At 44.3% G+C, this 18,129-nt stretch overlaps 1 long non-coding RNA gene across 1 annotated transcript; it reads left to right on the plus strand.

Moving 5' to 3' along the window:
- Positions 1-29: 29 nt before the first annotated feature.
- On the plus strand, positions 30-1,459 carry LOC104866428. The gene is made up of 3 exons (XR_781454.2): positions 30-457; positions 883-1,072; positions 1,352-1,459. It is a non-coding gene; the product is annotated as an uncharacterized LOC104866428 (long non-coding RNA).
- Positions 1,460-18,129: the final 16,670 nt, after the last annotated feature.

Raw genomic sequence — 18,129 nt, forward strand, 5'->3', positions numbered from 1 at the left:
GGTCCCGGTCCGGGATGCCTTCTGCCGGCTGCACCGAGGCCGCGCGCTCCCGGCGGCGCGGCCCAAACTTTGCCCACCGCCTTCTCTGCGCTCGCTGCGTTTCGTTGCCTGCTGCGTCTTTGGGGATTCTCTGCTCACCCGGACCTCTCAGAGCCACCTAGTCAGCCCGGCTCTGTGCGCCACCTCTCCTAACCTGGTCCTCGAACGCCGGTGCTTCCACCTTTCCGCTGCGCCCTGCCCTCTCCTCGTCCCCGCCACTTTTTGCTAGTTTTCTGAAGCCCTCCGCGCAAACTCTGCCGAGTCTACCAAACTCTCCAGACCCTGCCCGGGGCGACAGTGGGCGGCACAGTGGACCGGACAGTGGGTAGATTCCTACTTCCATGTTAACTTCTCCAAAGCCACTTGGGTGTTTCCGTGCCTCAGGGAAAAACGGGAGAAAAAGTCTTTTTACTAAAAGGTAAGGGTGGGTGGCCAAGTGATTTTCAGTGTATTTTCGATGGGCCTAATAAAGTAAGAGGTCATTGTCATAGCTTGGAAGGGCGCGATTTCAAGAACTCCAGATGCCCTTCCCAATCTGAGGGGCGGGTTCAGGGTTCTGAAGCTCTGTCTCCCAGACCTCACTTCCCCCTTTCAGGGATCTTGAGGAGAGATGTGTACTTGTGCCATTTCCTCTACTAGATTAGGGTGTGGTGCTTTGCCTACTGTGGGAATTACTAGCGACAGTAACAGCTGGATCAGGTTAGAGATGTATATTTATGGCGTAACCTGTCTCTGTGGCAGTGAGTTGGCTGACTAGCCCTACCAGCAGTTAGCCAAGGACTCAAAGTGGGGTAGTGACAGCTTCTTAAGCAAAGGAGGAATTTAGTCTACCACACCTCTAAGGTTCCAATTCAGTCTGGACGCTAAGATTGTGACCGCTGGAGGATGCCTGCGCTCAGATTTGCACAGCTCTGCATAGGAAGTCGTCTTCCAGCGCCTCAGCCCGCCCTCTTGCAGCTCCTTCCACTCCTCCGCACATTGGCCCCTCAGGCCACTCAGTCCCAGCTGACTGGGGTCAATTGGGTGTGTACAGGTAAGAGGCCTGGAAGGGACTCTGAGGGATCCTCTGCACACACTGAAGACAGAAAAGCTCAGGCTTTGTGAACCCGAAGTCAGTGACATCCTTCCCTCTCCCTGCTCACCATTCCCTATGCCCCGGTGAGCTTTTTCCTCCAAGTCTGGAACCTCTCATTCGGAGCCTCCACTCTGACTCTGTTTGGCTTCTCGTCCTGAGCCATCAGCACTTGGATCCGCTGGGTTCACCTCCTGGATAAATCTGACTTGGTCCTCTTGTTCATTTTCTTTTTTCCAGACCAAACCTCCAGAAAATTGTTCCCGGTTTCCTAATCTAGAACTGGCTTTTCTCTGTGACTTTTAACAAGAGACTGAACCTGGACACTGATGGGCACTTGTTTCTTTTTTTTTTTTTGGTACCAGAGATTGAACTTGGCCTTGCGCTTGCAAGGCAGGCCACCGAACCGCTGAGCTAAATCCCCATCCACTTGTTTCTTTATCTCAGCCTCCTAGAACCCTGAAATTCATCTGCTGAGAATATGTCCTTCTCTTTCCGGAATTTTTTTTTTAATGGGATGAGATTCAGGCAGTGGCTATGATTTCTACCTCCCTACCTCTCTGTCTCCCTTTTTTTGTTGTTGTTAGGAAGACCTGGGGCTGGGGATGTAGCTTGGTAGTACAGCATACTGGGTTTGATTGCCAGCAATAAAATAAAAATACAGAAGAAGAAATTGTTGCCCAGACATCTTACATCAGAATTTCCTCTGTCTTATAGGTCTTACACCCCAGCTCAGACTTATTCCTCTGGAGGGACAGTGGGGGAGAAGGAATTAGGAAAAGAGGCAGGGAAGAGGTACATCTGAACATGCCAGTAGCAATCAGAGTAGTGAAACTGCCTCTCCCAGGACTGTATCCAGGGCCCTGACCTCAGCAACCAGAGCCCCATTTTGGCCTTACTTTCCAGCAAGCCACCCTGCCTCCTCTCTCCAGCAGTCTCTGCCAACTCACTCTACCACCAGCTTTCCTGTCATCTGTAGGGCCAGCCTGCGTTGCCCAGAACCTGTCATTTGCTGGTCCCTACGCACTGATCTAGCACTGGAAGAGATGGCGGTCCCAAACTCAGGGTGGTAAAGTAATGACAGGGAAGCATGCTTGCTTTTTTGGTGAAATAACCCAGTAGTTTAAGATATGAATGATGTGCAATTTGGGCTCCATATGTAAAAAAAGATACAACCACAATTGGGGTAGCTTCAGAGGAAAACAACCCAAATCATTAACACAGTAAATGGCCTTTTTGGATAAAAAAAATTAGGGCTGTTCACTCACTCATTTACGAAAATCTTTGATTAGTGCATACTAGAAAAGATTGTGCTGGGCCATTTAGATAATGATGGCCAGGATATGGTGTCCATCTAGGAGTGGGCAAGATGCATGTGTAAACATAACTAGAATACAAAACAGTCATCAAGCTCTCCAAATGTAGACCCTAGATATTGCTGTGACACTTGTGGAAATGGGGCACAACTCTTTCAATTCATTTCATGGAAGTGGGGCATTTGGGGAGAATTTAAAGGTGCTTGGTAAGATTTTGATAAATTACAGAAAGACTATTCCAGGCAGAAGGAGCAGATAAACAAAGACCAACATTAGCATTTGGGAACATTGGCCAGCTAGGATTGGTGAGACAGAAGATATGAAGGAGAATATAGGATGATGTGAGAGACCTTGAATAACAATTCAATTGAGTAACAATTGTAAAATGTGGCATTTAGTCCATGAAAAGCAGGAAAACCACTGAAAGTTCTAAGATAGGGTGGCATTACTGAATGGAATGGTGAAAGATAATAGTAAAATTATGTAACGATTGGGGGATAGAGTGGTGGTGCTGGAACAGGCTTCAGAATCATGATCTTCTTGCCTTAACCTCTTGAATGCTGGGGTTTTTGTTCACCACTGTTTCTGGCCAACATTAACCCTTTAGTTCCTGGGTTATAAAGCTGCCCTGGGAAGTTGGGTGCGGTGGAACTTGTTTGTAATCCCAGTACTCTGGGAGGTGGAGGCAGGAGGATTGCACGTTTGAACTCAACCTGGGCAGCTGAGCAACATTCTGTCTCAAAATATAAAATACACACACACACACACACACACACACACACACACACGCGGAATCCAGTGTGAATTCTCTGTATTTGATTCTCAGTACTGAAAAACAACAGCAAAAACTGGCCTGGGGATAGGTTATTGTGGCTGTGGAGCATTCAGAGGGCCTGGGGCCACATTGTGTACAAACATGTACCTAAATGTTTTAGTATTTTAATAACTGATGTAGCTACATTGGTGTGTCTCAGCTGAAAAGCAGTCCATGGAAGTTAAAACCTCTCCATTCAGGCAGGTTTTAACATGTTATACCCATTTGTTCAGCTTGGATTAGCCAAGGTTCTGCCCGAAGGCAGAGGTCTGGACTAAATAAGTTTCTAAGTTCTTTGTTCTATAATTGATCTATCAGTGAGACCAACTTGATGTTTCTTCGCAAAGCCTCCACTGAGGAATAGTTTGCACTCACTTCCTTTTGGATCTCTCGAAGCTGGGTCTGGAATGTCCTTGTTGGATTGTTTTTTTTCTGCCTTATGCCTGTACAGCATCTCTCTATCTATACTGCATCTCTCTGGGTGGCCTTGTGATTGCTGATGGCTGTGAGTGGGTGAGGGAGGCACACCCATAGATGTCAGGCAAGCTCATCAGCTCTGGGTCACCTCGGCCACTCTGCTTTGGAAAGCATGCAAACCCTCCAGTATGGAGGTAACACAGGGCAGAGCAGTAATCTGAGACACAGGCAGGAAGGGGGAGAACAAATGAGACAGATGTTTGGGCAGAGGAGGAATAGTGTGGCTGAGAGTTGAAACTCAGAAAGCAGGGGCAAGTGCAACTGCTTCCTCTGTTCTCTGCAGGCTGGAAGTGTGTGTGTCTTTTGCTGCCTGGACAAGCGGCTTCTCTCCCTGGAACCTCTGGCTCTTTTTCCCATGTCCTACTTACCTCTCTGTACATAACACTTACTTGTTTCACCTGGCTGCTGGGTGCATCTTCAAATATAATATTCATTTCTGGGCACATACTAGGCACTTGCATAAGTGCCTTGTGGTTATGAACAGTCAGCTCTGAATTTCCAAGCACCTCATATTTTCCACCAACAGATACTCTGTTTATCAGTGACTGAACCAAGAATAGAACCTAGGAATTCTTGTTCCTTGTACCATCATGCATATAAACAACTATAGCCTTTGAATATAAATGCAAAAGGTCAGAATTAGGCCATCAAGGCTTTCTCTCTCTATTTTTTTCTTAGCAGTGCTGGAGATTGAACTCAGAGTCTCATGCACGCTAGGTAGGTGTTGTTTCACTGAACTTTTCCCCTACCCATTTTTAAATCTTGTTTTGAGATAGGGTCTTGCTGATTTTGAACTTACTGTCTTTCTGCCTCAGTCTCTGAGTAGTTGGGATTACAGGTGTGTACTATTGTGCTTGGCTCATCATTGCTTTCTTAGAACTGTGCTTCCTTTGGGCTAGCACTGCCTAGAGCAGAAATGCAGTGTGAGATAAGAGGAGACTGTATCCGTATTTGGCGTATCCATCTGGGCATCTTCAGTCCGTGTTCTGATGTCTCCCTAGTATCTCAGTAGCATGTTTACCTCCTTCATCCTGCTCACCACCCAGGGACCCTGAGGTCCCATTCTCCTGGCTGCCAGCTGCTTCTTGTCCTGGGAGTTGTTCAGATACCCTGCATGGTTAGCCCTGCTTTGCAGCACTAGGTCTTCTGAAGTAGCTGCTGCTTTGTTGGTTTCAGGAGAGGCTGGTAGGTGCACTGCAGTAATTTTCCAGGCTGTGGTGCCTGTCTTGCCCTAGTGCTGAGCTTTATGGAGCAGAGCAGAGCAGAGCAGAGCAGTGGCTGTAGCAAGTTTGCTTTGGGAGGGAGCCTGTAGGCTGTTCCTGGAGTCAGCCACTCACTGTCTAGCCTGTACCGAGCTCTATTTGTCTCAACAACTCCCCTCCTTTTATTTTCTATGGGTACTTTTCCTTATATCCAAAGATAATGAGTTCTAATCTAGGCTTACTACTGGTATACATTTAAGCCGTTAGACAATCCTGCTTTGACCTTGTAATACACATAACTAGCAGATTTATAGGTTAGCTGCTATAAAATAAAATAATACTACTGAAGGAGCTCAGAATAGTTTGGATTATTTATATAAAGGATATTGGTCTGAATTACTATGTTATATATTCTGAGCAAGCGTGACAGGTCTTTAAATTTTTATACTCTTAGGTTGTGCTTTAAATGCTGGAAGTGTCCACTAGATAAACAAAAATGAATGTTTTAATTATTTATTTTTTGTGGTATTGGGGATCAAACCCAGGACCTCGAACATGGTAGGTCAGTGTTCTACCACTGAGCTGCATCCTTTGCCCAGCCTCTTGTGTGTGTGTGTTTTTTTTTAAAGTCTTGGGCTCAAGTGATGCTTCTGACTCAGTCTCACAGGTGCTGGAACTATAGGTGCATACCAACATGCCCAACTCCCAGTCCTCTGGTATTTTACTATGTAGTGCATTCTCTGTGCTAAGGTTTGTTTTCTAGTTTGGTAGTTTTGTTTTTTACTTTTGTGCTGGGTTTGAACCCAGGGCCTTGTCCCTGCTTAGCATGTGTTGTACCACTGAGTTACAGTCCATTTTGTTCTCCTTAACTATGAAAGTCTTGCCAGGCATGGTGGCACATGCCTATAATCCTTGAGACAGGAGGATTGTTAACGAGGCCAGCCTGGGCTATATAGTGAGTTCAAGACTAGCCTGAATTACAGAGCAAGACCCTGTCTCAAAAACAAAACAAAACAAAAAACACTCCTGATACTGACCAACTTTTTTGGAAAATAAGTATCTAAATTGTCCTCTTGGTCTTTGTGTGTGTGTGTGTGTGTGTGTGTGTGTGTGTGTGTGTGTTTCTAACTTTTTACAGCAGTATATATATTTTTTGGGGGGGGGATTTTTTGAGACAGGGTCTTATTATGTAGTTGAGACTCACCTAGAACTCACTATGTAGCGCAGGTTTGTCTTGAACTCACAGAAATCCTGCCTCAGCCTCCCGAGTGCTGGGATTACAGGAGTGCTCCCACGCCTGGCTATGGCAGTATAATTTGAGTACAGAAAAAATAAGGGGGCCGAAGATTTAGCTCAGTGGCACTGCACCTGCCTGGCAAGCACAAGGTCCTGAGTTTGATCCCTGGTTCTACCCCCCACAAAAAAAAGTGTACAACTTGATGAACATTTCCCACAAACTCAGTGTATCTGTGTAATCACATGTTGGTGAAGAAGTGTTACCAGTACTCCTGAAGCTCCTGCTTGGGCTTCAATTACTACCATCAGCATACATTGATTTGGCTTACTTTTTATGTTATTATAAATGGAATTATCCACTGTAGTTTATTTTTAAAATAATCTTTGTGATTATTGAAAATAATGCATGTTCATTATACAAGGTGACAACCATGTTTCTGGACCCCAGTAACCCCTATAAAACTGCTTTTTAAAAAATGTTAATCATCTTTTAGCTGTGGCTAAGGAGGAGCAAGTGCCTGCCTGTGTAAGATACAGACCTGTGGAACTCCAGTAGAGCTGCTGCAAGGATGCATTAGGAGCTGTTTATTATTCTGTGCCTGAGAATTTCCCCCAAAATGTTTCTTCAGATCTTCATGTTCGGAATAGCTGTGCCAGTTTAATTTTGGCCGGTTTAATTTCTATTGGTCATATATATTGCACAAATACTTGATTTTCCTTTTGTATTGGTAGCTAGAAACCTTTGGCACCTAATCTTTTTTTTCTTGCTTAGAGAAAAATAGAAGGGATTTTATTATCTGTGTGTGTGTGGTATCAGAGTTCAAACCAGGGCCTCATGTATGCTAGGCATGTGTTCTGTCACTGAGCTACATCCTCAGCTTTGGATGTGTATTTTTCTAGTAGTTTTATCCCTATACCTTTTTTCTTTCTTTCTCTTTTTGATGGACCTGAGGACTAGATTCAAAGCCTTCTCACCAGCTCTTTATAATTTGTTTTTGTGGGGGCAGGGTGTTGCTAAGTCACTAAATTGCCCAGGATAGGTTTGACCTTGAGATCTGCCTGTCTCAGCCTCGCAGAGTGCTAGGAATATAGTCATGTGCCACTACACCTGGGTACCCTTTTTCTTTCACAACTACTTACTTATAATTTATGTCATCTTATATCCTATAGACCTTATAAGCCACTTTAATTTTTTCTGGACCATAACAGGCATAAAAGAAATCAATAGCTGGGCATGGTGGTGCATACTTGTAATCCCAGCTACTTGAGGAAGCCGAGACAAGGACAGCAAGTTCCAGCCTATCCTAGGTAATTTAGAGAGACCCCTTCCCAAAATAAAAGATAAAGAGAATTGAGACTAGATCAGCGATAAAGAAGCACTGTTTTTGATCTCCAAAAACAACCCAAAAAGCTAGAAAATTACTTTCCTTTTTTGAATGGTACTGAAGATTGAACCCAGGGGTGCTGTACTACTGAGATACATTTTGAGACAAGGTCTCACTAAGTTGCTAAATTGCCCAGGCTTGGCTGAAACCTGTAACCCTCCTGCCTCAATCTTCTTCAGCCCTGGGATTACAAAGGGGAGTCACCATGCCTGATTTTTTTTCCATCTTTAGTTAGGCTAGTAGAAAATTTGAATGCCATCCAAAAGTAAATTTTCTCCTCTTTCTGTATCAAAAGACTATAAAAAACTTGGAATTTAGTGACAGATGTTGGTGCCGGAGCCACTGTTGTTAAAAAAAAAAAAAAAAGACATAAACACATGACAAATTCACTATAACTTGGGGACTCCCTGACACTACTGATGAGACAAGTCAGGAAGTGACCAGCAAGACCAGAATCCATTTGTCATGTGGGCATCACTCTGCCTAACCGTCCAGAATGAATACCCTCAGAGCAACAGGGAGACTATGAACTTAAAGATCGGGCTTGCTGCCTGGCCTCAGTGTATGGTTGCAGAAAGTCACAAATATTAGCAATCCAGCCCTTTTATTAACAGTAGGAAAGTATGACCAGGGAATAGCTTCTACTCATTTCTTTTTCTTCCTTTTTTTTTTTTTATGTAGTTCAGATTGGCCTTAAACTCATGGTGATCCTCTTGTCTCAGCCTCCCGGGTGCTGGGATTATAGATATGCACTGGTTGCTTGGCAGAAGCTATGGTTATCCTACTTCATGGCAGGTGACATTGTGTTTTGCAGCATAGGGCCTGGGCAGAGGACCCAAGAATGGGAAAAGAAAGGCAGTGGTAGGGGGAACAAAGTGGCATTTGCAGGGATTTTTTTTTTTTTTCTAGAAATGCCCAAGAAATTGATGTATATTTTTAAAATTTTATTTTAAATCTGGAATGGCTGCAGAGGTGACTCATTTTAAAAGTTAAAGCAAAATGTTTACAGAGCATTTATTTTATTTTATTCTTTTTTTGTAGAGTAGTGAGTGGAATGAAAACACTGATGGTTCTTAGAAGAAGAGGGCAGGGTTCAAGTACAAGCTCTGTTAAGTGACCTTAGATTGGGTCCTTTCCAAGCCTCAAATACTTCCTCTGGGTCATGGTGCTGGAACACCCTCCCTGTAGAGCTTTTCTTACAAGGTTTGGCGAGCCCCCTACACAGTGGGTGCCCCATTGGATTTTATAGAGTTTAGGAGCTCAGCAAATGTTGGTTCCCATCTCTTCCCCATCAGAGTTTATAGTCTGGTTGGGAGTGGAGAAGGGTGAGGCAGTCAGGTACCTGTGAATAGGTATATTTCTTAACTGGCCTTTTGGCCAGTGCTACTTCACCCTCAGAGACCATGACACAGTTGTCTCTAGCCCTGAGCAGTTGGTAGGTGTGGTTGTCACTTTCTTTGTCTCTGGGATGAAATACCTAACACCCACCCCTTAATGGAGGAAAAGCTTATTTTGGTTCATGTTTTTGTACATGGGTGGCTGGATCCAAGGCAGAAATGACATGGTGGAAGGGTCTGTTGAAGGATAGATGCTCATCTCATGGCAGCCAGGGAGCAGAGACAGAAGGGAAGAGGTGGGGAAAAGAATATGTCCTTTAGGGTCACACACCCAGGGACCCCCTCTTCTGACTAAGTCTGACCTCCTGACAGCACCTTCAGCAGTGAATTCATCAGTGGATTATCCCAAAGATGAGTATAGTGCCTCCGTGACCCAGTTACCTGCCAAAAGCCCCACCTCTGAACGTGAGTCATTTTGAGGACATTCTAGATCAAAATGATAATACCAGGCCATCCAAGTCCAGCCCCTGCTACCAAATATATATTCTCCAGCCACTCTTTTTGCATGATGTTCAGCACTGTTTCTTTCTCTCTATCCCTATCCTAGGCAAAGATTTCCTTTGGGGTGGGTTAGGAATCATGGTTTTGCTAAGAATGAGATATTTTGGAAGATCTACCAGGGTATAAAAGCATAGCAGTTGGGAAAGACTAAGTAGCTTGTCACTTTGCTGCATGCCTTTGAGTATACCCTGAAGAATTCAGGGACTGGGTTAAGGTTTGTATCATAAAGGTCCCCTAAAAGCATATGTGTTAAAGGCCTGGTCAAAAGTGGAAGCTTTTAGGGACTCTGATCTCATCAAAAGATTAATTCATTTATGGATTCAAAGCTTACTGGATTTGGGGGAAGGGCTTTGTGGTAAAAGCAAGCTCTCTCTGCTGCCTGATCACCATATTCTCCAGCCATGATATTCTGCTTCACCAGGCCCAGGAACCAGAGCCAAGTAACCAGGGACTGAAGCCTTTGACACCATGAGCCAAAATCTTTCCTCAGCTGTTTGTCACAGCAATGAGAAGCTGACTAACAAAGACTAGAAGGTGGGAACACTAGGCAATTATCTCAGTTTTACATCCTAGCTCTACAACTGACCTAGCATGTATAGTGGATTAGATAAAATGAATTAGTTTTATATGATTAAAAACATGAGATTAATGGAATATTTAAAAAGGGACCTAACATTTGAAATAGAACCATGTAAAACTTTTTAGGACTTTTTTTTTGGTACTGGGGATCGAACTCGGGTCCTTGCAAGACCTGTGGCAGCACCACTGAGCTAAATCCCCGGCCCTTTTTAGGACTTTAAAAAATTTTTTGAGACAAAGCTTCCCTAAGTTGGCTAGGCTTCCTTCAATTTCATGATCCTCCTGGCTCAGCTCCCTGAATAGCTAGGATTACAGGCATGTGCCATCACACCAGGCTTTTGAAAGCCTTAGTTTCTTCATTTCTGTTTCCTCTTCCTTTTCTCTCTCTCCCTCCTCCCCACCTTCCCTTCATTCCTTCTTCCTGTCTTTTGTACTGGAGATTGAACCCAGAGCCTTTGAGCTGCATCTCCAGCCCTTTTTGTTTTAATTTTGAGTCAGGGTCTAACTAAATTGCCTAGGCTGAGTTTGAAGATCCTTTAGAGCTGCTCCATGATAGACGTAGGCCACTGAGCCTGGCTCGGGCTTTCATTTTATATTCTTTGGAATGGGATTCCTGTTTTAAAGTAGGTGTGGAACTCTTCTCAGACCAAGGGGACATCCGTCTTTGACATTCTGGCACTGACCTTGCTTATTCCAAGAGGTGGCCGCTGTCCCAGGGCTTCTGGCCACGTTGGCCTCCAAGGTCATCTCTGACAACATGGTCTCCATACAAGTAGTTGCTTGAAGATGAAAGTCCTGCCTGCGAGATCTTCTTTCAAATCCTCGAACGGGCTTCTTTCCACTCTGCTTGCCAACCCAGTGTCACACAGATGTGAGTGGCTTTGCTCAGGTGTGCCCCCCCCGGCTGGCCAGCTGGTCTCATGTTTGGTGCATCCCCATCTCTGGGTCAGAGATTGGCAGGGGGGACGAGGACACTGAGGATTTCCTGTATAACCAGAGACATAGTTCAATGCTTAGATTCTTGGTTCTGTGATCTTTCCTTTCAGCTGAGTAGAGGGCTTGGGAAAAAGAGATAGAGATGTAGGTGCCTCCAAATGAGTGACTTTCAGCTTCAGCAGCAGCAACAGCAGCAACAGAAGGCAGAGAAAGTTGTGCAGGGGAAAAGAAAGGAGAGAGAAACTAAGGAGAGACTTCTACACCATTTTAAAAAATTCTAGTAACTGTATCTTTGGGGTCTGTAAGTTTTATTTGGTTCCATTTCAGATTTGTTGGGTCCCTTTTAAAATAGTGTATTAGGGCCTGGGCATGGAGCTCAGTGGTGGTTGCCTAGCATGGATGAGACCCTGGATTCCATCCTTAGCACTGCAAAAAGAAAGCAGATAAAATACTATATTACTCTTGTATTTTTAGTCATTTTAAATAAATTTATTTTTACCTGACCTGTCATCTAAGATTGTTGGCTGCCTCTAAAATCAAGTGGTTGTTTGCATCTGCTCGAGGGCCCTCTGGTTATATCTCCCTGTTTTGGGCCTTGGAAATTTCCTGTACTTTATGGAAGCTCAACTGTATCAATAAAAAGAAGTCATATTTCATCCAGTGCTTTTAAATGGTTTGCTGTATTTTCCAAGAGGAAATCTTTGGCTCAAATTTCTAAGATCTGTTCCAGCTCCACCAAGCTCTGATTTTGGTGTGTGTGTGTGTGTGTGTGTGTGTGTGCGCGCGCGCATGCGCGAGCGCGTGTCTGTGTGTCTGAGCAAGGTGAACACTGCCATGAGAGCATGTAGCACCAGCCAGGTGACTATTGAGGGAGCACAGAGGTGCATGCTCGGTGAAGGGAAGAGGTTGAAAGGTGGTTGCATCCTGCTTGTGCAGTCTCTTCGTGACAGGCTGCTGAATTTGGACCTGAGCGGGAGCAATAAAAAAATTTTTAAGTGGGCATTTGATATGCTGGAGATATCTTTTTAATCTACTAACTCGTGTTTTAATTCTTCAAGCATTTGTTGACCCTTTCTTTTTCTTCCTTCTGTATTTTTTTTTTTTTTTAGGATAGTCTTACAATGTCCTCCAGGCTGGCCTTGAGCTCTCTATGTAGCCTAGGCTGGCCTCACACTTGAAATCCTCCTGCCTCATGAGTGCTGTGATTGCAGGCAAGTGCCACCACACAGCCCAGCTCTTAATGACCCTTTATGTGTCCCAGGAACTGTGATCAGAAGTAGATTGATCTGTTGGAAGTCTGAGGGATGGCTTGGAAGTAAAAGGTCACACAAGAGGTTATTAGTGACCCAAAGAGTGGGCACGGAGTGTCTAGCTGGAAAAGGAGATAGAGGAAAGCTGCAGTGTGTCATAGAAAGGCGTGGTGGAGTTTGGCAGGTACAGTTGATGTGTAGAAGGTAAGGAAACACTGAAGTTCTGGGTCTCATGCATGGGTTTCTGTCTATATTCTGTCATGATCATTTTAAGGGCTGCTTTATTATCTACCCAGCATCTCAGAAATATTCTCAGGAGAAAAAATGCCTCCATGTCTTCTTGCTGGTTCCGCTGTGGGACGTGAACACCACACTGGTCCTGGAGAAGAATAAAGAGGTGCAGGAGACAGACTCACTCAGCAGATATTCGCTGAGCACTCACCAGATGCCAGAAATATTCTCAGTATTGGGGGCGTAGAAGGGAATGAGGCACTTAAAGTCTGTCCTCATGGAGCCTATATTCTGATAGATAATAACATTTCAGATGCTGTTGTTTTCTGGGAAGACAAACATGGTAGTGGTACAAAGTGACTGGATGGGCGGTGTGTGAGAGAAAAGAACAATTTGCAGGGACAGGAGCTGTCCAAGAAGAGACATTCCTAAAACAGGAACCCAAGGGATCGGGAACACAATGAAGTGCCATATGAGTGTCAGGATTACAAGACCTTACCAAGTTCATAGTTGGAGCTGGGTAAAAGAGGAAAGAGAGAGAGGGAGGGGGGAGAGGGAGAGAGCGAGAGAATGTAGAACAAGGTCATTGCTAGTTTTCAGTGTTTGCATCTCTACCCCTCCTGTTGTCCTGAAGACAATGTCCTTTACATCTTGGTGGAGGAATCACTTTCAGATGCTGAGTTCCTGCTGGGGCTGCTGAGAAAGAGCTGCTGGCTCAAGGCTCTGTGTGGGCCTGGGCAGAAATTAGCAGTGGTGGTTTTTTCCCTCACTACAAACCTGGATCCCCAAACCCCAGGGGTACGGGGGTGTCCTATTGAAAGCTCCACTGGAGTTCACCTCTGCTCCCCCTGCCCACAGCATTTTTTCATACCTTCATTAGCACACTTATCAAAGTCTGCCATGCATCAGAGTTATTTATGACTGAGTTAGTCTTCCCCCATGATACTGTGAATTTCCGGAGTGCTGGACCTGGGTATCCCCAGCCCCTTTCGTCTCTCTGGTGTAGAGATTTTTTTTTTAACCGTTTGTGGATCACATACACTTGTAAGAATCTGACAAAGGAACAGTGGACCCACTCCCCAGGAGTTTGCCTACCCCCTGGATTTTTAGCGTACTATTTTAAGGGGAGAGTACAAGGGCTTTGACCCCTATTCACAGATCCGTAGCTAGTAACTGAGTGCTTTACCCAGTGTCCAATATATAGCATATTCTCAGGGTCTGATTGACTTGGGAGCTTTCTCCCAATTAAATCACTTTGCTGTAGTCACAGGGGACAGATGTTAGGTGGTAGGAGAAGAGCCAGGAAGCAGCTCTGCTGCTAGGAGATGAGGAAGAGAGTGTGAAAACACTGTATCTGGAAGCACCCGTTCAGGGAGCATGGTCACCGCTTGATCTGGGTCAGCCAGCACTGGGCCTTGGGATTGGCTTCTCTCACATCTGTCTTTGCTCTGCTGTCATGATGGCCCACCTGGCCACTTTTCAAAACTCTGCCTACCCTTTTATCCCATTGCTTCCCTGGAGCCCACCTCAACTTTTTAGTCCTTTCATTGCATTTAAGTTGTCTGAAACTGTAGTTGAGTATTCACTTCTTTTTATTTCTACTTCATCAGGGTTGGTCTTATGTGTACAAACTACCTCTCTGCTAAGGGTTGTGTGCTTTACCCTCCCTATAAACATTGACAGAGTGCCTGAAAGAGGCCAGTGGTTAACTGGGAACTCTGAGTCAGCACAGCCCATACTTCCGGCCTCAGCCCCTACCATTGCCACAGGGCCCTCCATGCCACCTGCTGGTATCTTGCTCCCCCGTCTTCCTTACTTCATCAAGAATTAGTGGTCAGGAGCAACACTGTGAAGTCAGTCTCCCTGTGTTTGAGTTCCAGCTCAAATGCTTAGTAAGTTGGGCCTCACTGACCCTCAGGATATCCTGTTCCTTATCCATAAATGGGATTATGAGGAGTACTTACCTCACTAGGTTTCTGTTGTGACAGGTGAGTGAAACACATAAAGTAGAACAGTTTGTGATACATCATAGTGATTAATAAATGTTAGCTGCTGTTATTATTATCATTTATTGGGCTTTTAAAGACCCTGTGTGTGTCTTTTGATTAGTCTTAGGATGCTATCTCTGACATAAAAAATCCTAGGACAGGAATAGAGCTTATAGATTTTTGTTTTTTGGGACCAAACCCAAGGCCTCCCACATAAGCACACTTTACCAGTGAGCCACACCTCTCAGCCCCAGATATCAGAGATTGTTAGCACATTTCTTATTCTAGGATTAAGTAGACATCTCCATCAGAACATGAAATAATTTTATCGAGCCCAGGTACAATCTCAGACTCTTTCTCAGTACAACTCACTAGGCAGTCACTACAAACTGATTAAAATTGGCCTTTAAAGTGGAATCTGTTTGCCTAACCTCCTGGCCTTATCAGTGAATAGTCTGAGGTATAAGAGCGCTAGTCAGCCTATCCAGATTATATTTCTGGGCTCAGAATTACAGATGTGTAGACTGCTGTTCATGCCGTCCCTGTCACTACCACTCTGCCTTGCTCATTCCCTTCTTGTTTGCTCAACATTGCCTCCTTTCCTTAAGTAATTTTGTTTGTTTGTTTGTTTTTTGGTACCTGGGATTGAACTCAGGTCCTTGCGCCTGCAAGGCAGGCCACTGAACCGCTGAGCTAAATCTCTGGCCCTGTTTGTTTTTGAGACAGGGTCTCACTATATAGTTGAGACTGACCTGGAACTCACTATGCAGCCCAGGCTGGTCTCGAACTCACAGCGATCCTTCTGCCTCAGCCTCCCGAGTGCTGGGATTACACACATGCGCCACCACACCCAGCTTTCCTGAAGTAATTTTGAATTTTATCTTATTTTTGTGGTATTGGGGAGTGAGTACAGCACCTCACACAGGATTGCTAAGTAAGTGCTCTACCGTGGAGCTGCATGTCAGCCATTGTGTATTTATCCTTCCCAGTGAGCCAGCAGAAGTTATTGCTGCTTCGTTGGGGGCGGATCATGTTCTCAGCTCAGCTTCTGATGGGGGTGATCTGTGTATGGGTTGCTGAAATTTGTCATGACACCTGCTTCCATGTCCGTGGTTGAGAGCAACCTGCAGAGAAGTTCTTGTTGATTTTGTATTCTTAAGTTGCAAGGGGCAGGCCAAGACTTGATGTTACTCATCCAGCAGGTCCTGGTTGCAGGCTCCCATCCTGAGAATAGCCCTTTCTGGTGGAAAGAATCTTAAAAACAAAAACAAAAAAGCAAATGGAATCATGATCTGTAAAATAATGGATAGGTGAAGTTGATTTTATTTTATTTTTGGGAGCCACTAAAGGGTTGAACCCAGGGCCTTCACATTTAGCTACATCCACAACCCTGTTTACATTTTTTTTATTTTAAAACAGAATCTTGCTAAGTCACTTAAATTGCCCAGGCTGGGCTTAAACTTGCCATCCTTCTTGTCCTTCCATAATGCTGGGATTATAGGTGTGTACCACCACACCCCACTTGAAGTTGATTTTAAATCACAGGAATCTGAAACACATGGATTACAAAACCCTCTTATAGAAAGATGTAATAACAACCAGGGGTGATGGCCAAGTACTCAGGAGGCTGAGGCAGGAGTATGGAAAGTTTGGGGCTAGCATGGGCAACATAGTGAGATTAAAAAAAAAACAAAAAACTAAAGGGGAGTAGTAGGCTGGTGATGTAGCTCAGCCCTCCCTGAGTTTAACCCAGTGCCACACAAAAGGGAAACAGAAGCAATATATTTACATCATTATCATCTTCTCTGTAGAAAGATACAAGTTGAGAAGAGCAGATATTTCCATACTCCCAGTTCTAGTTAGCAAATAAGAGTATATTATTGGTACTTCTATATAGGGGTAAAAGGTGAAATGGCTGACAAGTTAAAGAAAAATTGCAGGGATTTGACAACAGATGAGTTCAGGTCATGTTTGGAGGATTATAAAGCAGAGGTGAAAAATAATATTGAAGCTAGATTTAGCACATTGAATAAGAATTCAGGGACCAGGGATTTAGCTCAGTGGTGCCTCCACCTGCCTTGCAAGCACAAGGTCCTGAGTTTGATCCCCTGTACCCCACAAAAAAAATAGAATTCAGTTTTGCTGTGATACATGAAAATTGAAAAAATATTTGCATAAGGAACTTTCTACAGGAGTGAAGCTTTAATTATATTACCTGGGAAATAGCACCTGTCATGGAGAAGTATTTATCGAAGCAAAAGCTATCAAACTGGAAGTGAAATTTACCACCTTTAGAAAAAGGTGGGTATATCCTGCTCACAGTGTTTACTGATTCAAAAAAGAGGAGAGAGGTTCAATTTCTGGGAAATGAACTATATTGTGATAGTTTTAGGGAAACATTTTAACATGAAATATTTTTATCAGCCTTTACAAATCTAGTTTTTTTGGTTGGCTTAGCAAAATAAACATATTGTACATAATGTGGTTTGCTCAATGTGATTATACTTGATATATTTAGAAATTGAAAGGCCTGAGAGCCAGGAGAGCAAAAACCACTCTACTAAAGTTATTTCTTCTAGCAACTCTTTTATTTTTCAAAGAAAAAAACTGTCAAAGTTGTGTTTTTCTTTTTCCCATTCCTTTATGCAACTAGGAAGGTTTGGAAGGTTCTAAGGCAGTGAACACCTTCCCCAGCTGGAGGGTTTTTGTGAGCCAGCCATGTGAGGGAAGGAGTTGACAGAACAACAGCACTTTGTTTTCTCGGAGGACCCTTTGTCCCAGGAAATGAGAGCCTCAGTCACGTTTTAAGGTCAGGGGATCCACTTCTCTCACCCTCCATCTCCACCTCCTTTTTAGGGAGAAGAAACCAAAGCAGGAAGGAGTCAGCACAAACAGCCTGTTAGGCTTACGCATCGTATCACTGCCAAGTTGGGAGATTCACAAAAGTGTAAAAACTCTCAGCACTAGGTAGGGGATACAGGATGGCTCAGAAGTTCAGCAGGTCAGGTCACAAGATACATGCTAGAATCTCTCCGGAGTAACTTAATGCTTACTGAGGGCATTCTGTTTCATGCCTGTGCCTTTGGTAGTATTGCTGACCCACCATGTCCAGATCCCTCCCCTAGACCACTGAGTTAGTATTCTATGGACTAAAAAGCCGGCTAGAGGCAGGGCACTTAGGATCTGGTCATGAGCGCAGAAAGGTTTATGTGGTGGTGTGGGGGCTTGGATGTCTATAACCAGCCAGCGAAAGGGACAAAATGAATAGTTAGGGAGGACTAGTGAGGGAATCATTCTAAGAAAAAAATTTTTTTAAACACTGTGGATTGAATTCAAGGCCTCACACACGCTAGGAAAACACTCTGAGCTGAGCTTATTTCTGAGCCCTTTTAAAAACTTTATTCTGATGGTCTATCTAAAGGCCTTCGGTAGGCACCTGGCATTGTCACCTTGGTAGCTCCATAGCTTTTGAGTCTGAAGGAGACAAAGCCAAAGAAACAGTTAAGAATGCATGGCCAAATTAAGAGTAACTAACTGCTGATCTCAACTATGACCCTCTTCAGCTGGAAGCAGCCAGAGCTGTCTTCACCCTTTGCCCCCTCACAGCAGTTAGGGGTACTTCTTCAGAGGGGGGAATATTGCAGATAGGTAAGATAATTAGATAACTTGTAGGCAGTTAGACAGGGCCACCCTCAAGGAGCCAACA

This window comes from Fukomys damarensis, unplaced genomic scaffold (genome assembly GCF_012274545.1).
Source record: "Fukomys damarensis isolate Sample0158 unplaced genomic scaffold, DMR_v1.0_HiC HiC_scaffold_5, whole genome shotgun sequence".
NCBI classification, from domain to species: Eukaryota; Metazoa; Chordata; class Mammalia; order Rodentia; family Bathyergidae; genus Fukomys; species Fukomys damarensis.